The sequence below is a fragment of the Cynocephalus volans genome, chromosome 3 (assembly GCF_027409185.1).
Source record: "Cynocephalus volans isolate mCynVol1 chromosome 3, mCynVol1.pri, whole genome shotgun sequence".
NCBI classification, from domain to species: Eukaryota; Metazoa; Chordata; class Mammalia; order Dermoptera; family Cynocephalidae; genus Cynocephalus; species Cynocephalus volans.
The window spans coordinates 42,096,305-42,121,242 of NC_084462.1; the positions used below are offsets into that span (position 1 = coordinate 42,096,305).

Genomic DNA, 24,938 nt, shown 5'->3' on the forward strand with positions numbered 1-24,938 from the left:
TTCAGATTGGAGAAAATGAAGTCAAACTTTCCCTATTTGCAGATGACATGATATTATATATAGAAAAACCTAAAGACTCTATCAAAAAACTCCTAGAGCTGGTTAATGACTTCAGTAATGTTGCAGGATACAAAATAAATGCCCAGAAATCAGTAGCATTTATATACTCAAATAATGAATTAACAGAAAGAGAAATAAACAAAGTAAGCCCATTTATAATTGTCACCAAAAAAATATGATACCTAGGGATCAATTTAACCAAGGAGGTTAAAGACCTCTACAATGAGAATTACAAACCACTTCTGAAAGAAATCAAAGAAGACACAAAAGGATGGAAAGATATTCCATGCTCTTGGATTGGAAGAATTAACATTGTGAAAATGTCTATACTATCCAAAGTGATCTACAGATTCAATGCAATCTCCATCAAAATACCAATGACATTCTTCACAGAAATGGAAAAAACAATCTTACCTTTCATATGGAAAAACAAAAGATCCCGAATAGCCAAAGCAATCCTGAGCAAAAAAAAAACAAAGCCGGAGGCATAACTCTGCCTGACTTCAAATTATACTTCAAAGCTGTTGTAACCAAAACAGTATGGTACTGGTATAAAAATAGACATTCAGACCAATGGAGTAGAATAGAGAACCCAGAAACACTCCTCCGGCTTACAGCCATCTGATATTAGACAAAGGGAACAAAAATTTACATTGGGGAAAAGATTGCCTCTTCAACAAGTGGTGCTGGGAAAACTGGATATCCATATGCAGAAGAATGAAACTTGATATGCATCTCTCACCATACACTAAAATCAACTCAAAATGGATTAAAGACCTAGGCATAAGACCCAAAACCATACAATTACTAAGAGAAAATATAAGTGAAACGCTTCAGCAGTTAGGTCAGGGCACAGGCTTTATGAACATGAGCCCAAAAGCACAAGCAGCAAAAGAAAAAATAAACAAATGGGACTATATCAAACTAAAAAGTTTCTGCATAGCAAAAGAAAAATCAACAGAGTGAAAAGACAACCTATAGAGGGGGAGAAAATTTTTGCCAACTATGCATCCAACAAGGGACTAATATTCAGAATATACATAGAACTCAAGCAATTATACAGTTAAACAATAAATAACTCAATTTAAAAATGGGCAAAGGAGCTGAACAGACATTTTTCAAAGGAAGACATACAAATAGCCAACAGATACATGAAAAAATGCTCAACATCATTAGTCATCAGGGAAATGCAAATTAAAACCACACTGAGATACCACCTCACTCCAGTGAGACTGGCTATGATCAAAAAGACTGAATAACAAATGCTGGCGAGGGTATGGAGAGAAGGGAACACTCCTGCACTGTTGGTGGGAATGTAAATTAGTACAACCACTTTGGAAAACAATTTGGAGGTTTCTCAGACAACTACAGATAGACCTTCCACACAATCCAGCAATCCCTCTTCTGGGTATATACCCAGAGGAATGGAAATCATCATGTCGAAGGGGTACCTGCACTCCCATGTTTATTGCAGCTGTGTTTACAATAGCCAAGATATGGAACCAACCTAAATGTCCATCAATAGATGACTGGATAAGGAAACTGTGGTATATATACACTATGGAATACTACTCTGCCATAAAAAAGAATGAAATACTCCCATTTGCAACAACATGGATGAACCTGGAGAAACTTACGTTGAGTGAAACAAGCAAAGCACAGAGAGATAAATACCTCATGTGCTCACTCATTTGTGGGAGCTAAGAGAGAAAGGAAGGCAGGAAAGGAAGGCCACAGTAGTCCCATGATCCAACAGAGGGAGGGAACATTCCTAGGGCTACAAATTGAAGTTGAGGAGAGAAGGGGAGGGGGAGGGAGGCTGGGGGATAATTGGAAGGGGACAAAGTGTACAAAAGCAATTTCCGGTCATGGGTATGTCCCCAATATGAATCTGAACCCCCCACATCATGGGCAGGAGGGGGGACAATCAGCTTTGTATCTCATGAATGTTCGAAATAAATAAATAAACAAAAACTTTTTTAAAAAAGTAAGACTTTAAAAAGGAGAACATAATACAACATGACTAATGAAGCAGATATTACCTATATTTAATAACAACAAAAAATAATGTACCATTTCTTTCTGCATGATGGTACAGTAAGATATTTTTTTCTTTTCCTATTTCCAATAATACTTCTCTAAACTGCCTGCAGCTGTTAAGGCATCTCTCTTTTCTTGACGTGGTGGTAAAACTGAATATGGTCGTATGTAAAATTCACACTGACTTGCAGCTCTGCTCTGCTCAAGCCCACAGTACACGGATCCCTGGTGTCAGTCCAATATGATGATGTCAAGCTAAATACGCTCTCAATAAAAGCATTTGAGCCTGGAATACCTATGATTTTACTTACCAGGAAGAATAGGTTTGTAAACATGGAAATTCATTTCCAGCTCTCTAAAAATGTCCATCCATTTTGTACCTATAGGCTTGTTAATCAGGTTGTGTGCATCTAGAAATTCCTCAAATAGGCTATGCATGTCTAAAATATTCATTGTTCTATAAAACTTTTTATTTTGAAATAATTATAGATTCACAAAGGGTTGCACGGAAATGTACAGGTGAGTCTCACGCTCTCAGCACACAGACTATCACAATGCTAACATCTAACATAACTCTAAAACGATATCAAAACCAAGAAACTGACAGCATGTAAATTTCTGTTTTACTGTACTTTTTTTCTCCATTCTCATTCTCAATGTACTTCCATATTAGAGGACATTCCTTTTGTCCCGCACTTAAAAAATATGATTTGATGGCAGGCCAACATCGCAACGCCATGGAGTTACAAAATGCAGGCTATCTCCTTCCATCTGTGCCTCTGCGCATTTTGAGGAAACTGAAAAGTGACCCAAAACTTGACTATGAAAGCCTCAAAGTCACCAGTAAATAAATCATGCCCCTCTTAAGCATGTTGTGTAAAAAGTGAGCAATGCATTTAGTAGGTAAGATCATTTCAATTTCTTTGGCCATAAGTTTACACATGGGATGGAATTTCTAAGATTTACATTTGCACCATCTGCTGAATATGCAGATAGATGAGCAAAGTTTAGTTTCTATTTGGCCAAGATATCAACCCAACTTTTTGCTTTATGTTTTCCAAAATTTCATTAAATTCTCCATAAAAATCAAGAAGGTGATTTGAAACTTCGTTTCCCTTTTTTTTTATGGTGGCTGGTATGGGGAACTGAACCCTTGACCTTGGTGTTACAAGGCTGCACTCTAACCATCTGAGCTAACCGGCCAGCTGAAACTTCATTTTCCAAATCTAACTCCCTAAGAGATTATGTTGTCATGATGTGACGCATCATTGATATGCTACAAAGCAGGATGGTTGGTAAGACCTGACAGAATCACCTCTACACTGTAAGGGACCAACATATCTGCTATCAAGACCTCCCCCCGCTGGCCTACAGGGTACTGTTTGCAACCTCTAAATCATGAAGTATGATTTTACTCAGTTTCAAAGAGCAGTGGGGAATGAAGTAGCAGTGCAATTCATTTGCGTGCTATTCCCAGGATTATTCAGTGTCTGCTATTTTCAAGTCTTTTGGGGAGATGAAAAACTTTTGATTTAGAAGTACTTGCTTATCTCAAACCAAATTAGTGAGATTCAGTTTCCATTCGTGCTTTCACGTTACCTTCTCCACCATGCCCAATCCCAATTTCTTTTCTGTACATTGTGTAGTCTGCTCTGTTTTGTCGTTTATCTCCCTAATCCAGTTGTATGCATCCTTCCATCTGTCACTAGAACAACACAGTCATTTAGCCTTCTTTTTCAGTGAGGTCTAGGTCATTTGAGCATTTGTAATCATTCTCATTTTAATTATCTGAACTCTTGAAGACATGATCAGAACATCTGCCATGTTAACACTGTAGCTAGCACTATCTTGACACAAAGCATGACAGTTAATCAGCAGGCTAAGTCCAAGTAGGATTCTCAATGCTCAAGATTACAATGTCCTTAATTGTACCCTTAAGTCACATGGCTCTGAGAGATGCAACAATGGATAGCCCATTACTGCGAACCACAAATCACAGTTGCCAACATCAGCAGGAGGGTAAAAACCATAACAAGAACTACGGAGAGCAGACCACCTGTGCAGTATCCATCTGATGCTAAAATCGGCATTGCTTTCAGTCCCTATTTTGGGGGCTGTCTATGGACTTCATATCTCTCCCCTCCCCCTGACCTTCATCACCTATCTCCAGAAAGCAAAGCTTTCTGTGTTCAGGGAGTGGCTTCCTGGGATACAGGATTTTCAGTGTCAAAATCTGGATAGTCCAGGGCAACTGTGTAGTTCTTGACGACCAGAGAGAGTAGTTTGAAAGAGCAAATGAACAAGCCTATCTCCTTCTCTTCCTCCTCCTCTGCCACTTCCCCATCCATTCTTAGTTCAGAAATGAAAACTACATTTAGTCTCCTGGCTTTGTCCCACAAAGGAAGAGGCAGAAATTGGATGGGCAGACTGTAAACTAGGTATCCTGTAGCATGCATGTTTCCAAGAAGCTCCGGATAGTTACAGTCCAATGCCACAGAGTAAAGTAGCACACAGTAGCACCCCATTGTGAATACAAAGCATCGTTCTTCATCATTCATTCATTGCTTCCTTATTAGATGCCATTCCCTATGCTAGGTGTTTGGGACACTAGAAAGAATAACAAGAAGGTTTTGGTCTTTAACGAACCTACAGTTCAGAGAGGAACACAAAATGAGAGATGAGAGAGTGACAGCTAAGAGCACAGGTAGGAGGCGAGGGAAGCAAAGAGGAGAAGGGGAAAGCTTCTTTAGGAGATGACACTGTGGAAATGTGAATATCTGGAAGAGCAAACTATGAACCAGACGATAAGACTTCCTGTGTCTGAAAGTCCTTGAAGTAGATTTCAAAGGACACAATGTTGAGGACTGGTTTTCGAAAAAGGGGACATTACCATTTCCCATGAGCAACAAGAACTCACAAGAGAGAGGAATGTGACTGCATAAGGCTGAACCGAGGGGAAGCAAGCCTGACATTCTCCCCGCCAGCTGGAGGGCTGGGCCTCAATCACCATGAAAGCATACGGTTCAAGTGGAGCCCCAGTGTCCTGATGTAACCTAGACCAGACTTTAGGTTAGTCTGGCTAGTCCATGACAAAGAGCTTACCAAGCAGAAAAACAGGGGGAAAATATTTCAGCAAAAATATTTAACCCACTGAAAATAATATATACTTGTTCGTGTGTTTACAAACAACCTGCTGATTAAAAATGATTCTTAACTACTCATTAAAAGGAGGCCCACCCTTCAGGACCTATACTTTGCAACACTTAGTTACCATTTAATTGGAGTTACAGTATAAGCAAAATATAAAAAGGCTGCATTTCTTTATATGATATAATTTTACTTTTTGACTAATTCCAACTTTCTCTGTCGGCAATTAGTCTGACTTAGTGATGTTTTGTCATGTATAGGCTAAAGTCCTGACTTTGTCTCTCAACTTGTCAGCTAAAAGTAGCAGGATTAGTGAATTCTCAAGATTTTAAAAAGGTCAAAACTGTAGCCATTCTTTTTCTTTACTAATTTTAAATGACTGTAAGCCATTGAGAAAATAATATCATCATCAAAATGCAATCTATATCATTCTTGACCATAACTTAGATGTGACTGAGAATCGAGTTGGAGCTGTGGTCTCTGGCCTCTAATGTCTTAAATGTGCTATACATAATAAAGTTGGCTCATTACCATAATGGGGGCTTCAAAGCCAATTCCCATTAAGAATTTCCACAAGTAGGGGCATTTCCATAAGTGGTGGGACAGAGTGAGGCTTTCTGATCTCCTGGTAAACTCTGACTGGGAGACCCAAGTTAGGCTATTTTATTATGAAAGTTTGAGCAAGTGATAGCTTCCAGATATAAGTATAAAAGGAAGGCCGGTGCATGATCAGAAGTGCAGATGTCTGATGAAGAAATTGGGAAGAGCTGTTGTGCCGGTCTCTTGCCACCTGCTACCCACAGCAACAAGAATAAGTTTTCTTAAGTTATCCATTTCTTCTCCACATATGAGAAGAAAATTTCACTTTGAAATGTTGAATTAATCTGTTTTCAGACAAGCAAAGTTGCAGTGACCTTGGCTTTAGAGGGAATTCACCTCCACCTCCTGAAGGGAGAGTATCAAAGATTTTTAGATTTTTCATGTTTGAAAACTAGCACATTGTACATCTGGTTCTGTAAGAAACGGTAATATAGTAATACTGTTAAATACTGTTTTTTTATAAGAGTTGGTGCTGTGAGGATTAAATGAGCTCATGTATGAGGAAGTACACATAGACACTCAAAAATATGTGTAAAAATATGCTCATTTTTAAACCAAACTATTCTTTACTTCCTTTTTATTTTGGCCTGCAATTTGCTATTTACTGATGTTCTTATCCTAGATTTTTATATCAATGTAAATTTAGAGGAATTAAGCAACCATTCCCAAGATGATAAAAGTTATCTTCCAGACCAAGTTCAATGACTGAATACTTATTATATTCTACATGCTGAGGACCCAGCAGTAATGAGCAGACAAAAAGTCATCCCCCACCCCCAACAGATTCCATTGTAATGGAAAAAGACAGATAACAAAATAAATAAGAAAAATTTGTGAAATGTTAGATGATAGAAAGTGCTAGGGAGAAAAATAAAGTGAAGAAGAAAGATAGGGAATCTGTGGGGAAGGCAGAGGACAGTTCAACCCACAGATTCAGGAAGGTCTCATCAGGAGACATCTGAGCATAGAGCTGAAAGAGGCCAGGGAGTGAGCCGTGTGCGCATGGGAGGACACACTTCCAAGCAGAAGGGATAGCACTGCAGGGTCGCTGAAGTGGGTGAGGACTCAGTGTGTCTGGGGCCAGGGGGCTGGAGCAGGCAAGAGTGAAGGGAGGAGATGGAGGAGGCAGGGGGTCTGGGCTGGGCTGGGCAACCATGCTGGGCCTTGCAGGCTTTCTTCTCTGTGAGATGGAGAGCACTGCAGTGACTATTCTAACAGAGACACTCTGCTGCTGTGCAGAGAAGGAGATGCAAGAGGAAGGGTGGACAAAGAGCCAGTTAGGAGGAACCTGCAGTGACCTGGAATTGAGGTCACAGTTGCCTATACCAGGCAACATGGGTGGAGGAGTGGCTTAGCTGAGTGGTTCTGGTCAAGGTCTCTCAGGAAGTTGCAGTCAAGTTGCAGGTATCCGGAGGCTTGACAGTGTTGGAGGTCTGCTTTCAAGATGGCACCAGCACGTGGCTGTTGGCAGGAGGCCTCAGGTCCTCCCCACATAGACCACACCACAGGGCTGCTTGAATGTACTCATGACAGGGCAGCTGGCTTCCCCCAGCATGAGTGACCCAAGAGGGAAGAAGGAGGAAGCCACGATGCCAAGTATGACCAAGTCTACAAGACACACCAGCACTACTGCCTTATTCTACTTCCTAAAGGTGAGTAAGTCCAGTCCATATTCAAGGGGAGGGGATTCAGCCCCACCTCCCTAAGGGAGAGTATCAAAGATTTTTATACATATTTGAAAACTAGCACATTGTACAACTGGTTCTATAAGAAGTGGTAATACAGTAATAGTGTTAAAACCAGCATATATGTAAGTATAACACAAATTGGAATGTGGCAAATAAAAGAAAGGTAAAAGTGCTATATGTAGATTTCATGAAGAAAATTGTAATCTAGACAAGTGTCAAACCTACCAGTTATTTCACAAAACCTGCTCAGAAATTTGTTTAAGATGCTCCATGTAATGAAATGTAAAGTTCAATTTTGGTTCTATTCTTTTATTATTATTACTATTTATAAGTCCATTTTTCAGAAATGTTACAGCATCATGTAGAAGTCTTTTACTGATAATACATCCCCACGTTTATTATATATTCTATTTACTGTTAAGTGAAAAATAATGTTTTACAAAAATAAAGCACGAGCAGTTCTCCATGTATAAGAAAAATGTTGGAAGTAATCTCTTGGTATAATAGTTTCTATGTTATCTATACTGGGAAGTTCTACTTTTAAATTTGTTTCTAGTGTACTTCCTGTTACTACTATAAAATGTATCAAGCAATCTAAACAGATAACTGGTAATACCTAGAACGAGAGTTCTCAACATTTTAAGATATGTTTAACATAATTTAAACTTAAAATATAGATGTCAGTATGCACCAAACACCAGAGCCTCAAAATGTATGAAGCAAAAATCGGTAAAGATAATTATAGTTGGGAACTGCAGCGTCCTCTTGACAACTGAGAAATACCAGATAGAAAATCAGCAAGGAGAGGGAAGATCTGAACAATACAATCTAACAGGATCGAATTGATTATGTGGAACACTAACCCAATCTCAGCAGAATATAATTTTTTTTCAAGCACTTATGGGACATTTACCAAGACAGACCATATTTGGGGTCATAAAACATGCCTCAAAAATTTAAAATAACTGTAATCATGGGACTGTATTCTCCACCATAATGAAATCACTCTCTATTTTGGGGGGTAGAGGGTTGGTTTTTTTTTCAGCAGTTGGCCTGTATAGGGATCTGAACACTTGACCTTGGTGTTATCAGCACTATGTTCTCCCAAGTGAGCTAACCCGCCAGCCCCAACACAATGAAATCAAACTAGAAAATAATAGAAACACAACAGGAAAATCTCTAAACGTGGAAATAAAAGAAACCTTCCAAATAATCAATGGGTCAAAGAGGAAGTCTCAAAGGAAATAAAAATATACACAGAACTTACTGAAAATGAAAACATATATTAAAAATATATTCAAAATATGTGGGATGCAGCTATAGCAGTGGCTCAGAGAGAAACTGATAACATTAAATGCTTATATTAAAAATGCAGAAAGGTCTCAAATCAATAATCTAACTTCCTACTTCAAGAAACTAGGGGGGAAAAAAAGTCAAATCATCTCAAAGCAAACAAAAAGAAGGGATTAATAAAGAGCAGAAATTAGTAAAATTGAAAATCGAAAAACTGAACAGAAAAGCAAAAAAAAAAAAACAACCAAAAGGGTGGTTTTTAGGGGAAAAAAATCAATATAATTGATAAATCTCTAGCAAGACTGAAACAAATAATATAAAATACATCATCAATTAGGAATAAAATAAGTGAGAACACTAAAGATCCCACAGTCATTATTAAAATAATAATGGAATACTGTGAACAATTTTTACTCAGAAATTTGATAACTCAGATGAAATGGACCAATACTGAAAAAAACCACAAACTACCAATGGTTAACCAAGATGAAATAGATAACATGAATAGCCCTATCATCATTTTAAAAATGGAAAATCTAATTTAAAAGATCCCAGAAGATACATTTCCAGAGCCAGATGGTTTCACTGGAGAATTCTACCAAGTATTTAGAGAATTAATGCCAATCAAAATCCCTGTAAGATATTTGTAGATATAGTTAAGATTATTCTAAAGTTTATATGGAAAGGCAAATGAATTAGAATAGCTAAAACAATTTTGAAAAACATAAAAATAAAATGGGAGGAATCAATCTACCAGATTTCAAGACTTATTATACAGCTACAATAATCAAGACTCTGTGTTATTAGCAAAGGAATACATACAAAGATCAGCGGGGCCCTGAAATGGACCCACACAAATATGCCCAAACTAATTTTGGCAAAGGTGCAAAAGCAATTCAATGGAAGAAGGATAGCCTTTTGAACAAATGGTGCTGGAGCAATTGGCCAAAAAAATGAATGTGGACCTAAACCCCACACCTTATACAAAAATTTACTAAAAATGGATCAACACAAGTATAAAACTATAAAACCTTCAGAGAAAAAAATGAGAAATATCTTTCGGTTCTAGGGCTAGGAAAAAATTTCTTAGACTTGACACCAAAAGGACAGTCCACAAATGGAAATACTGATAAATTGTACATCATGAAAATTCAAAAGTTTTTGCTCTGCCTAAGACCCTGTTAAAAGGATGAAAAGACAAGCTACAGACTGGAAGAAAATATCTGCAAACCACATATCTGAGAAAACATTAAAATATATAACAAACTCTTAAAACTCAACAGTGAAAAAAAAAACAGTCCAAGTAAAAAATGGGCTAAAGACAGACATTTCATTGAACAGGATATTCAGATGGCTAACCGTCCATGAAAATGTTTAACCTCATAGCCCCTCAGGGAAATGCAAATTAAAACCACAATGAGACATCATTGCATACCTATCAGTGACATACCTATTTGGTGATGACACCAAATTCTGGAGAGGATGTAGAAAAACTGTATCGCTCGTACATTACTGGTGGGAATGTGACATGATACAGCCACTCTGGATAAGTTTGAGAGTTTCTTAAAAAACTAAACATGCAATTACCATACCCAGCAATTACACTCTTGGGCATTTATCCCAGTGAAATGAAAACTTAGGTTCACACAAAAACCTGTACACAAATGTTCATTGCAGCTTTATTAATAATATTCTAAAATTGGAATCAGCCCAGATGTTCTTCAACAAATGAATGGTTAAACAAATTATAGTCTATCCATCCCATGGAATATTAGTAATAAGATGGAACAAAACTATTGATATGTATAAAAACTTGGATGACTCTCTAGGAAATCATGTTGAGTGAAATAAGCCAATTCTCAAAGTTTCATACTTTTGAACGCTTGATTCCACTTGTATAACATTTTGAAATGATAAAATCTTAGAAATGGAGGATAGATCAATTGTAGCCAGTGATTAGGCATGGGCGGGGTGGGAGGAGTGGGTATGTTTATAAAAAAGATAGCAGGACAGATTCTTGCGGTATTGTAAACACTCAGTATCTTGGCTGTGGTGGTAGACAGGCAAACCCACACAGGTGAAAACATTGTATAGCACTCGATACACACTAATTAAAATGAAACTGGAGAAATCTGAATAAGACTGGTGGATTGTATATTATATTCTATTTCTATAAAACATTACCATTGGGACACACTGGTCAAAGGATACAAGGGATCTCTGTATTAATTCTTATAACTGCATATGAAACTAAAAATATCCGAATAAAAATTTTAATTAAAAAAATATATAAAGATTAGATTAAAAGAGATGTACACTTTGATGTGGCTCCATTTTTTTTTTCTACAGGTTTTACACTTAACACAATGGCCATGCTATAAAAATTGAATAAGAGGAATTAATGCCTTATGGTTACTTATCAACATATCAAAAGTAAAATAAACACAAGTACATTTTAAAAATATTTCAAAGCTCTATAAAATGCAATTTTACAAGATTACTGAATGTACTTGTTTTCAGAATCCTGCAAGCAATTTCCTTATATCAAAACCCGAACCTTCTGAAGTGAATATCTTTTTTTGAGAATGACTTACACAATGCTATTCTGCATTACATGGTAATGAAATGACAAGCTGATGTTGTTTTTTTTCCAGGAGAGAACACATCCAGAAAGCAACAATGTGTCTTCATTTCTCGCAGATGGTTGCTGTATGTTCACTGTGCCACCGTGCGCTAGATTTCCATGAATCATGCATGAGAAAACTGATGTCACAGTGCTTGCACTCAGTTTATAATACATAGAAAAATGACAAGGCCATTCTCCTGCCATGTTATTTTCAAAGCATATTACCTAGAAAATATTTATTTCACCAAATTCTAAATCCATGTGTGAAATACAATATTTTGCACACCATATAGACAGTATACAAACAAAAAATATAAAAATATATAGAAGTACCAAAAAATGAGAAGCAAGAGAGGTAGTCTACGTACTGGTAACTGCAGGACAGCTTCTGTAGTAGGTAGTATGGTGTGGCCCCCAACAAGAACTGTCTTAATCCCTGGAACCTGGAAAGTGACCTTACTGGAAAGAAGGGTCTCTGGAGATGTAAATTAAGGATTTTGAGATGAGGAGATCATCCTAGATCATCCGAATAGGCCCTAAATCCAATAAGAAGTGTCCTTATAAGAGTGAGGCCCAGGGAGACTTGTCAGAGACAGAAGAGGAGAAGGTAACGTACAGATAGAGGCGAAGACTGGAGAGATGAAGCCATGCGCTAAGGTACGCCCAAGAATGCCAGGGAAACCACCATAAATTGGAAGAGACAAGGAACAGATTCTCCTCTGGATCTCCTGGAGGGAGTGCAGCCCTGCCAGGTTTTGGACTTCTAGCCACCAAAACTGTGAGAAAGAATTTCTGTCATTAAAGTCACCAAGTGTGTGGTAATTTCTTGCAGCAGCCAACAGGAAACAAATAGACTACCTTTACCGGGAATACAATCCACACACCTGCCAATCAAAGCAACAACGTATGAAAATCAGTACCTTTTAAATTCAGGATAAAATAGACCTCAAAAATACTTTAGGACTTTAGCTATTCAGAATTTAGCTTATATAACCACGAGACCGCCACATTGACTTTGAATACAGAGCAAACAAGAAACAACCAAACAGAAAAGTATCATTGAAGAGAAAAAAAAGTTTAGAAAAAAGTTAATTTTTAATTCTTTACAAAGGGAAGTAGTACCACCAAATAAATAAATAAATAAATAAATCAAATAAATAATTCCTTTAATCAATAAGCATTCTGCAAAGAATGAGTATAAAATTGATTAGTACAAGTTAAATTGATGCTTCTACTATATATCAGAAACACTAGTTTAAAATATAATTAATAGAGCTGGCCGGTTAGCACAATTGGTTAGAGCGCAGCCTTGTAACACTAAGGTCAAGAGTTCGGATCCCCATGCCGTTCAGCCACCGGAAAAAAAAAAAAAGTTTAAAATATAATTAATAAACACACTATTCACAAAAGTAATAACAAATATGAAACATAATTTCAAGGAGTAATTATGACATACTATGTATGGACCTATACAAACACACACACACACACACACACACACACACACACACACACACACAAAACCCAAAAAAGTTGTTATTAATTTTTATATCTCCAAGAAGATTTGAATAAGTGGGACATGTCCAGTAGCAACCAGGTGGAAGACTGAATACTGTAAGATACAAGTTAGTCTCAAGATTGTTGATAGGTGTGACACAATACAAAAAAAATCCCAAATATATTTTTTTGAAGGAACTTAAATAACTCCAAAGTACAACTGGAGTAAAAATCTAGTGAGAAAGAAAAGTTTATAAACTAAGATGGCGTCCTATTTCGATGAACACGACTGCGAGCCATTGGACTCCCAGCAAGAGACCCGAACCAACATGCTGCTGGAGCTTGCAAGGAGTGGCAAGCATGGAAGCCCACACTGCCGACGTGGAATCTGGCTCTACCAGCTCACTTTTCAATAGGATGGATTTGAAGACTTGGGGTTGGTAGTAGACTGGGATTACTACCTGCCTCCACCAGCTGCCAAGACTGTGGTCAAGAACCTCCCCAGGACAGTCATCAGGGGTTCTCAGGCTGGAGGAAGAGACTGTCACTGAGATGCCTTGCCATCACCTATTCCATTCCAGTTGCATTCTGCCCTGGCTAAGCAAAACAAATTCCTGCTCACTGACGACGACACTTACACGGAGCACAGACAAGATAAGGCTCGAAAGCAGCAGCAGCAGCACCGACTGGAGAAGCTCCACGGAGCCATGTACATGTGAGGCAGCTGGGGCTGAGTGCTGGCCCTCTACAATGTCTTCCTGTTCACTCTGAATCCTCATTAAAGGTTTCTTCACCCACCCTGCAGCTGTACTGCTCACAGGCCCAGGCAGGGGCTCTGCATCCTCCACCAGGTCCCCAATACTGTTGGGGAAGGTGGTTCTGAAGCACAGAAGGCACCAGGCTGCATTTCTCTCCCTGCTGGCCCATCTGGACTCAGGGCAGTGGAGCCCAGGTAAAGAACTTGGCCACTGGACCAACCAGGGTTTGAGCCTATGTGTTCATGATTGGAAAGCAAGAATGTGTCATGATCTGGCACCCAGTAGCTACTTAAAGCTGATAAACTAGTCTGTATTCCCTTCTCCCTGTGATTTCTAGTTAACCTTGCAATCCCAAAGGTTTTCTTTAACTCCATTGAGAAAATTGCTTTTAACATTTTAAAGTTGCTCTCTGTATTACCCCCCCTACCCCAAGCAAGGAAAAAAAGTGGGGGACTGGACTCCAAGTGGGGAAAGAAGTGTGAGATTATCAGACCAGGTTAGTTCTTTAGACTGTTTAGAGTGTTTAGGTTGAAATCCAGAAAGGGTTTCAAGCCCTTGAGGGGTGTTTGGATAGCACCTGGCATCCTTTGTTCCTGGCAACCCTGCTCTTAAAGAGCTGGGATAACTGGGGCTCTCCCAGGGGGCAGGGGCTTCCTCCTATCCTTTGCTAAGGGAAAGTCTGGATCAGACCCTCGCTGTCTCTCCAAAACAGACTACAAACATGCAAATTAGAACTCTTTTAATAGATATAAAAAAAAAAGTACTAAAAAAAAGAAAAGTAAACTAATTGGGTATGATGATGGCAAGATCTGCTAAATATTAGAATATGATGTAAAGGTACAATTATTAAAACATAAGGAAGAACAAACAGCTGAATGAAGCAGAACAGATAACAGAAATAAAGTTTATCACCTAAGAGAATTTAATAGATGGTAAAACCAGCAACAGGAAAGGGAAAATCAAATCAATAAACTTTGTGAGGACAATGGACTAGCAACCAAGTGGAAGGGGGCTGTTAATCCATCAGCTTTTATATTATACTATGTATAAAAATAAACTACAAATTAACTGGAGTTAAATGTTCAAAGTTAGATAACAATAAGCCAAAAAGATACAGAAGAGAAAACTGACCAGATTTGAAGCAATGGAGAGGAGGGATGGAGGAAGGAAAGAGAAAGACTTTTAAATGCAATGGAACAAAAAATTGAAAACATTGGTAAATCTCACTATGTCAAATTGCTAGATACTAAAAATAAAATACAAATGAACTGGAGAAAATAACAGAAAAACGGTTAATATCCTCCATATCTGATAAGTTCACTCAGAGTGACAAGGACAAACACTAAGATTCCACATTAGAAGACAGAAAAATGACATTAATGATAGAAAAAGAGCAAATAAAAAAATCTTACAATTCAAATAAAAAGACAACCCACTTTAAAAATGGGCAAAGGATTTGAACAGACATTTCTCCAAAGAAGGTACAGAAATGGTCAATAAGCACATGAAAAGATGCTCCACATTATTAATCATTAGGAAAATGCAAATCAAAACCATGACATGTCCCTTAACTCCACTAGGATGGCATTATCAAAAAGACCAACAAAAGTGAGTGTGCAAGAGGATGTAGAGAAGCTGGAACTCTCACTTATTGCTAATGGGAATGAAAAATGGTTCAGTCACTTTGGTGAACAGTTTGGCAGCTCTTCAAAATATTAAATATATAGTCACTAGCAATTCTGGTCCTAGATAACTACTCAAGAGAATTAAGAATATAAGTCCACACAAAAACATGTATACAAACATTCATAGCAGCATTATCTTATAAGGGCCAAAAAGTAAAAACAATCTAAATGTCCATCAATTGTATGTTAACATTAGACGGAAAAAACAACTGCACTCATCTTCCAGACAGGGTGTATGAGGCAAAACAGCTTCAGGATATTTCAAAATTCTGTAGCCACAAAGCAGGGAATGATATTATGCTACATCATCATTTAAAGACATTTATTAAACACCCACTTGGGCAGGAAATTCTTGGAAGGACATAAGATGATGGCTGTTTTGTTCACTCTCACTACTACAAATTAAACAGTAATACATTGTGTTTTCAGTTACTGGCTCTTACCAAATGTTGCTTCATTTCTAAGGTTATTATTATTAGAAAGTGTTAACAACGATGGCTTTGCTTTTCTTAATCTTCAAACTACCAATGATTATGCCTTTGTTTTTTGCCCAGTGTCTCTGTATTAAACACTCCAATTTTAACATTTCAGGGAGAAACAAATATACACAAATAACAGTCCACTTAATTTCTGTAAGAACTGTTTGGAAGATTCTGAAAGAGTATAGAAAGACAGCTTTAAAATATATGAGATACCCTCTTGGCTGGGACACCTTGGCAGAGCTTATGCGGTGACAATGCAGGATGACTGATAAAAATTCAAATGGTTTTATAGGCAACATGGTTTTTCAATTTCCATCCTTAAGTTTTATGTTTCATTGATATCAATGTCACAATATACCTTAAATCGGAGGGGGTGGGGGGTGGCACATAGTACTAGCCTGAGAGGCTATGGGTTAGACTTTTAAGATAACAAAGGGAAAAGGCTGCCTTTTTTTTTTCTTTTTTAAAAGACTTTATTTTTTTTAGAGCAGTATTAGTTTTACAGCAAAACTGAGTAAAAGGCACAGAGATTTCTCATATACCCCATGCCCCCACATATGCATAGCCTCCCCCGTTATCAACATCCCTCAACAGAGTGATGCATTTATGACAAATGAACTTGCATTCACACATCATTATCACCAAAGTCCATAGTCTACAAGAAGGTTTACTTGTGGTATTGCACATTCTGTGTGTTTGGATAAATGTATAATGACATGTATTTATCATTATAGTGTCATACAGAGGAGTTTCACTTCCTGCAAAGTCCTCTGTGTTCTGCCTACTCATCCTTCTTCTCTCCAGCTCGTAGCAACTGATCTTTATATTGTCTTCACAGTTTTGCCTTTTCCAGAATGTCATATAGTTGAAATTATACAGTATGTATCCTTTTTAAGATTAGGCTGCCATTTTTTTAAAGTCCTGCCACTGAGATCAGCTGTAACATAACACCCAAAAGGAATATCAGATTGCTACTGTCATGATCTTGTTTTTGGGTCCAAGTTGACTGTCTGGTTTAGAAAGTAAACTATATTTTGTGCTGTACATTCTCCCTATGTTAGGAATTAAATTATGGTTGGCTTTTATTCTTAGGTTTATGTGCAAAGATTTTTATGTCTCAACAAGAAAATACTTTAGGGGGGAAATCAATTTCAGGACTTTTCCACAGATATCTTGGCCCCCAACCAAATGAAGCTACAGGTGTTAAGTGTCTTGAGGCAGGCCCTGAGCACTGTCTCAGTCACCAGCGTGAGGGTGACAATGACCTTAGACCCAGATCCACATCAGAATCCTTGCTGTGGGACCAGCCCAGACCTGACCACATCCTAAACTCTGACCACAGGAAGAGTGCTGCTTTCTCTCACTCTCCTTGGAGTCCTGTTTTCCTGTTTTAATGTTCGGTGCCTCTCCTTCCTGCCATCCTGTTCCCTGGTTCCAGGTAGCAGAATGTAACTACAGGACCTCCGTGTTCTCCATTCCCTCCTCAGATTTGCAAAGCTGTACCTAAAAACCTAGAAGATACTTCCCATTTGCTCTAGGATAACCCAAGTATGGCCCAAGAGTTACAGCTCTTAGTTTATAAAGTCACGAAAGAGTACAGCATGTAGAGCCTTACATGCCATCCAGTCCTGAATCACAACAGGACAGAAGATGCTACACATGTGTATTGGAAAAGCTCATAGGGATTTTAAAATAATTAACAGCTTTATTGATCTAAAATTCACGTCATAAAGTTCACCCTTTTATACAATTCGGTGGTTTTTAGTATATTAAGAACATCATGCAACCATCACCATTATGTAATTCCACAACATTTTCAGGACCCCATAAAGAACCTCATACCAATTAGCAGTCACTACTCCCCTCTAACCCCACCCCTTACAACTCCCTAGTCCCTGGCAACCACTAATCTACTTTCTGTCTCTATGAATTTGCCCATTCTGGACATTTCATATAACTGGTATGACACAATATGTGGCCTTTTGTGGCTGGCTTCTTTCATTTAACATAACGTCTTCAAGTTTCGTCCATGTTGCAGCATGTATCAGTACTTTACTCCTTTTTATATCTGATCAATATTCTATTGTATGGATATACCACTTTTTGTTTGTCCACTCTTCAGTTGATTAACATCTGGGTTTGTGATATATATATATTGGTTTTCATCTGCAGTTCCTAGCTCATAACTCCCATAACCCTTATTCTTTTGTTATAATATTGAGACACTTTAGGCCTCAGAAAACAGTCTCTCTCTCTCTCTCTCTGACCTTTTCCTGCCCTTCTCTCACTGCTCCTTTTTCTCCCTGAGGCAGGAAATTTTCTGACCCACCCTATCTGATTGTAGGTCTTAAGACCCCCATTCCATAAGGGGTCCTAACCCATACCAGGAGGAAGGAATGCTACACACAGAGGCTGAGAAGAATCTGAACCAACAGGACTTGCTGGGTTTCCCAATCTAGTCTGTTAATGTTAGATCACACACTTCCTGTCCATTCACATTTCCACACAGTTTTCCATGGTTCAATCATGCCTATGTAATGAAGCTTCCATAAAAGCTCAACAGCACAGGGTTTGGGGAGCTTCTAGACAGCTGAACTCAACCACGTGCCGAGAGTGTGGCACACCCCAACTCACGGAACGGAAACACATGTGCCCAGGACCCTTCCAGACCTCACCCTATTTAGGATAGGTTATAAGGGGTCTTCAAAAAGTTCATGGAATGATTTGTATTATCTTTTAATTGTATTTTTCCATGAACTTTCTGAAGTACCCTCATATTTGTATCCTTTAAAATATGCTTTATGATAAACCGATAAATGTGAGTTTCTCAGTTCTGTGAGCCCCTCTAGCAAATTAATCAAGCCTAAAAAGGGAGGAGGGGGTTGTGGGAACACCAATTTATAAGTGGCTGGTCGGAAGTTCCAGGGGCCTGGACTTGGCGGCTGGCATCTGAGGTGGGGGCAGTCTTGGGGATTGAGCCCTTACCTTGTGGGATCTGATGCTATCTTCAGGTAGAGAGCATCAGAACAGATTTGAATGGGAGGACACCCAGTGGGTGTCTGCTGCAATACTGATGGCTTGCTTAGTATGCAGGGACAACCCCCTCCACATCTGGTGTCAGAAGTGTGTTGTCAGAGTATAGTGGGAGAAACTGAGTGTGGTTTTCCTCAAGGTTGTTTCCATCTTTTGGTTACTATGAAATAATGCTGCTGTGAACATTCATGTGCAAAATTTTTTGTGGACACACACTTTCAATTCTCCTAGGTATATAACCCTAGAAATGGAATTGCTGAGTCATATGATAACTCTATGTTTAATACAGAACTGTAAAGTGTTTAGGAACTGCAAACTATTTTCCAAAGCAGCTGCACCATCTTACATTCTCGCCAACATGCACGAGGGTTCCAATATCTCGACATTCTTGCCAACACTTGAAATTGTTCATTGTTTTTATTACAACCATTCTACTAGGTGTGAAGTGGTATCTCACTGTGATTTTGATTTGCATTTTCCTGATGAATGATGAGGCTTAGCATCTTTATTATCCATTTGTATGTTTTCTTTGGAGAAATGCCTATTCAAATCCTTAGCCATTTTTAACTGGTTTGTCTTTTTACTGTTGACCTACAAGAGTTCTTTATGTATTCTGGATACTAGACCCTCATCAGATATGTGATTTGCAAATATTTTCCTCCATTCTGTGGGTTGTCTTTTCACTTTATTGATGGTATCCTTTGATGCACTAATGTTTTTAATATTAATGAAGTCCAATTTATCTATTTTTTCTTGTGTCACTTATGCTTTTGGTATTATATCTAAGAAACCATTCCTTAATCCAAGGTCATGAGGATTTACTCTTGTGTTTTCTTCTAAGAATCTTACAGTTTTAGCTCTGATATTTTGGTCTATTACCCATTTTGAGTTAATTTTTGTGTATGGTATGAGGTTGGGGTTCAACTTCATTCCTTTGCCCATGGATATACAGTTGTCCCAGCATCATCTGTTGAACTCCAAGTGATTTTAATGTGCACCTCTAGTTAAGGGCCACTGAATTCTAGTTCAACACTTTCATTTTACATATTAGAGAATTTAGGCCCAGAGAAATTGTTAAAATCACTCTGTGTTTGAGATAAAGAAGAGAAAGAGAAAACTTGGTTCCTGTTCTTTACAATTTCTAAGTCTAGTGAAGAAGGCAAACATAACGACATAGAAAGTTGAGGACTAATTGCAGAAATATACAAAGTTGGATAGGATCACAGAGAAGAAACTGATTGAGTGCTGGTGATTTAAGCTAAGATTCACCAGGGAGGGTCATTCTAGGTGGAAAAAAGTTTAGAATGTTGTGGGAAGCATGAGTAGTCACCAGTGTGATGAGATCATAAATTGGGGCAGAAGGGAAGGAGGGTGATAGGAGAAAAGCCTGAGGCGGAGTTGAGCCCTTGTGTGCAAGGCTAAAGACCAGGCTGAGTTTGCCCTTCTCAGGTAGGCTATGGGTTTTTACAGCAGGGAAATGACACACCACATCTGTGCTTTAGAAATATGAGAGCTGGCAATATGGCTGATGGGTCATAGGAGATTCTTAATCTGTATTTCTTTTTTTTTTTTTTTTCCTTGGTGGCTGGCTGATTTGAGCTAACAGGTCAGCCCCTAAAATTCATTTTTTTTTTTGCAGCTGGCTGGTACAGGAATCAAACATGGACGATAGTGTTATCAGCACGACTCTCTAACCAACTGAGCTAACCAACCAGCTCTAGACCAGGAGATTCTTACACAAGGGTCTAAAAGCAGAGTCCTCAGCCCACAATCAGTACTCAGATGCTGCTGGCAGATATGTCGTTTGGCTAGAGCAATGTTTTTAAAAAATCTTGAACTTGAATATCTAATCAGGGAGGAGGCGGAAGCAAGCTCTCTCTAGGGTATCACAGCCCCAACACTCCCTCTTTCAGCTTGCCCAGCCAGACGCACCCATTTATGTTACTGACCTGGTCCTGGTAAGCAGGTCAGATGATGGAGAGAGAGAAGAGAACGTGTACTCCCAGGATAATTTAGAAAGTGATCTGACAGTGGCCACTCTTTGGTAGTGGGAAATATAACACGGCAAAATTAATCTCTGGCCTTCAATGTGCCTAACCCACATCCCATCCCCCAGAATGATGACAAAGCCTTTGCTGAACTTGTTACTCTGAAAGGCTTGCACTCCAGGTTCATGGCCTCTCATGGCAATGATAAAAATATGGTGTTCCAAAATGTCCTATGAACGATTTTCTTTTCTGCTGGAACTGTGGAAAACAGACTTCCCAGTTCTCTGGGAAGCAAAGTTTCCTTTAAACACAGGCTTCAACTTTTCTAGAATTCTTTGACAATTTAGGTGCTAGGCAGCAATACGGTCCAGTAGACCCCCTTATCCAGGGTTTACCCACAGTCAACCTTGGTCCAAAACTAGGTGAGTACAGTACAATAAGACATTTTGAAAGAGACCACATTCACATAACTTTTATTACAGTACATTGTCATAATTGTTCTATTTTATTATTAGCATCTCTTTTTATTATTATATCTCTTACTGTGCCTAATTTAAACTTTATCCTAGGTATGTATGTATAGGAAAAAGCATAGTATACAAGAGTATATCAAACAGTTCATGGAAGGATTTGTATAATCTTTCAATTCTATTTCTCCAAGAACTTTTTGAAGTACCCTCATATCTGGGTTCAGTACTATCCACGGTTTTGGGCATCCACTGGAGGTCTTGGAATGCATCTCCCACAGAGAAGGGGAGACTCTTGTATTACTTTTATTCGCCTGAAATTAATATCTCTCAAAAGATTTATATCTTGCAAGATTAAAAAGATGTGCCCTAGCTCCAATATAATATTATGTTTTCTTTAGAACTCTGTTCGTCCATGTCTTCTTTCAGAGTACAAGTTCCTTGAGGGTAGGGACTATGCGTCTCATTTGGTTTAGTAAGTCCCATGGGAGGTAATCATTATTAAGTACTGTACAGGTTTCCTACTGTCAGCACAATTATCTATCATCTCTTTTCAGCTGCAACTACCTACAGGCCTCTGGGCCAGGTTCAATTCCAAAGGACTCTCATCCAGATAAGAGGAATAAAGGCAGTGGAGGAAGAAACCTGGAAGCCTACCCCTGAGGCTTTCAGATCTTTTTTGTGATAGTGGCATTGTGTTTTGAGTTCCTGCTTGTCTCACTATCTTCACAATTCTTATCAGTTAGTTATGCCACTGCTTTCTCTCCTACAAATCCTTTATACTTGGCACATTTTTTCCTTGGCCTTAGTGAGAACTGAGTGGTGAACATTTGTATGCTATTTATTATTTCTTTTTTTTTTCTTTCTGCTTTCCAAACACCTATATTGTTTGTAAATCTCTCTTCTAAAATTAAAACAAAAGTTATATAATGAAAGACAAACACTAGGCTAAATTCAGAAAACTTAAAATAACCTCTTTTTCTCCTTCTCCAGGAATGACACACCAAGAAGGCCCTTCCAACTCTGTGATTTGAAGGTTCCGGAAACCGTGAAAGCTCCTGTGAGCCAAAATCTTCACAATTTGCTTGAGTTGGAAATCTACAAGTGACTTTTAACAGAATAAGCAATCTGTAACAAGACCAGGAAACTATTCAAGGACGAGATTAGGTGGCTATTTTTCTTGGTTTTAGCTACGCAAATCAACACCAATTCCTCTGATAGGATAAGAATTACTCTTTCAGCAGTCACTGACAGTAGCAAATGCCACGATGATATTAACAAAGAGCATTGATTTAAAGCCTAAGAGCAGGGGAATGAAGCAGGTGGTTTTTAACAGACTTAATGTAAACTCTGCAGTTTATTCCACTTCATCTTGTTAAAAATTTCACTCTGCCAAGTCCACTGCAACTGCAAAATATAGTCTTCCCTAAATAAAGGACTGCTTCTTTTAACTTCAGAATGACTTCTACATGGAAGAAAAGTTGCCATATCTGTAAGCCCTTGGGGGACATTTAGAATATGATCATGTTCAGAAGTGCATGTTTTATTTGTAAAAATTATTTTTACAAATATTTCTTAAATAAGTGAATTAGTTAATGTGCATAAATATGTAAAACATCTGAACATTTCTCACATACATCCAGAGGAACACTAATATACTGAGGACCCTTGGCAGCAAAGAGGGTTAGCAAAGATGTTCAGGCACCGAGCAACCTCCATGTGCAAGTAGCTAGATGTCATGACAAATAACAAACAATAAATGAACCTGGCCCTCAGGAGCCTTAAAAGCTGGCTGCAGGAACCACTTATCTAAAGAGGGGTGAATGTAGAAAAGTGAGGGAGCAAGTTAGAAAGACAAGCAGAAAGGCTAAAGAAATACAACTAGAGTGTTTAAGAGAAACGTGTACCTGGTCTTATTTGGATCAATTCAAATCAGCAGACACTGTGCTAGGAACTGGGGGACACAAGCTATTTAAGAGAAGCTTTCTGCCCTTGACTGGTAATAAGACAAAAAAAAATCTGCAATTAACAGTCTCAAAGGCATACTTTCATCATGGGTGCTTGGAAGAAAGGAAACATAAAGCCAACATAAACTTTGATGTAAATACAGCTTTAAGCATTTTTTCCTTTTTCTTTCAGTGATCTGACACTTTCTCCTTTTCAAAAATAGCAGTGTATTAATTCTCTGTTAAGTCTTCTCTTTGAAATTTGCATTTATGTCTGGCATGGCTTTATCCTGGTGTCACCTGGCCCTGCTCCTCACATTCCTGTTCCTTCTGGCAACACCCACTTAAATTTCAACACATTTTCCCTCACAAATTTAGCATTAGCTTAAGTCATTAACTATATTTAGAGCTTTCCTTCATCCTTACTGAAATATAAAGGATAACTGCAATAAGAGTGAGTTTTGTTTACAAAGAAAGCGTCCGTTTTTAATCAGTATGTTTAAATACATCTTTTCTGTATTTGAACCTGGCTTTGACAAATGCAGGGTAGGATGAAAACTCCACACTGATGGGAAAACAAACAGGCAGCATTCTTCATCTTATTATGTGAACTCCCCACACAGTATGTCATGTGGAATTTGTGTGGGATCTTATTTACTATATAACAAAAGCTATCCTTAGTGTGTATTTACATAGGAAAAACAGGCTGCTTTTATGTAAGTCAAATATCCCATCAGAAAATAATACTCTGGAATGTTTGGAAAGCATTCCAATGTTTGTGATCCATTGAAAAATACCATTTGCCTTTCACAACAACAAATTTAACTGAAGGGGTAAGGTATAGTTAATAAAAATAAAGAGGCCTTTGGTTGGAGCCTAAGCTATCAGGAATCTGTGGAAGGAGATCCACAGGCTGCCCTAAACTGAGACCACCAGAAAGACAGAGGGGGGCCCTGGGTACACTAGCGCCCAGAGAGAGATGTCATCAATAACCCCTATCACCCAGAAAAAGGACACTCAGACTGAGCCTGACCTCATCTTCACTCGGTTCCAGTGTCATTTACGTGGGTGCTCCAAGGTGCCTCTGCTTCTAGATTCTTCTGCATTCTCAGTGTTCTCCAGCAGAATCCATTGAACCAAACTTAAGACACTTATTTCAGACAAATGTGATAAATTATGTACTATATAAAATGTAAATAGCAGACAGGGCAATTTCTGACCAACAATGAACATCACTGGACAGAAAATTCAACTCATTGAAGTCGAGCAAGGCTCAGACCAGATGTGCTATTTGTGGCCAGTATCAGAACTTAGTTGTTTAACTGTAAAGCAAGTGGCAATTTATCAGCAAGAAATCAACTGAAAAAAATGGATTATCTATGATTCTGATAAGGTCATAACCATCACAAAACTGTAAACCTGTTTATTCAAATGTAAAAGCAGCCATCCCTGGAAGAAGGTGGTCTGCCTCCTGCCTTACTTTCATATGGGCCCTGTCCTCTCCAACAGGGCCCATGCAGGCTCATGTCAGGGGAAAAATATTTCTTTCCCTTGCCACGACGTGGGAGGTTTTAATATAGTTCTCCACTCCCTTTCCACAGGCTCCTTGGGTGTGCATATTCCCCTGA

At 38.4% G+C, this 24,938-nt stretch overlaps 1 protein-coding gene and 1 pseudogene across 1 annotated transcript in view; one reads left to right on the plus strand and one right to left on the minus strand.

The window, feature by feature from the left end:
- The window catches only part of TJP1 (tight junction protein 1), a 252,751-nt gene that overhangs the window by 119,657 nt on the left and 108,156 nt on the right, over positions 1-24,938 (minus strand). The gene's annotated exons all lie outside the window — the stretch shown is intronic.
- Positions 13,215-13,704, plus strand: LOC134374080 (E3 ubiquitin-protein ligase RNF181-like; annotated as a pseudogene).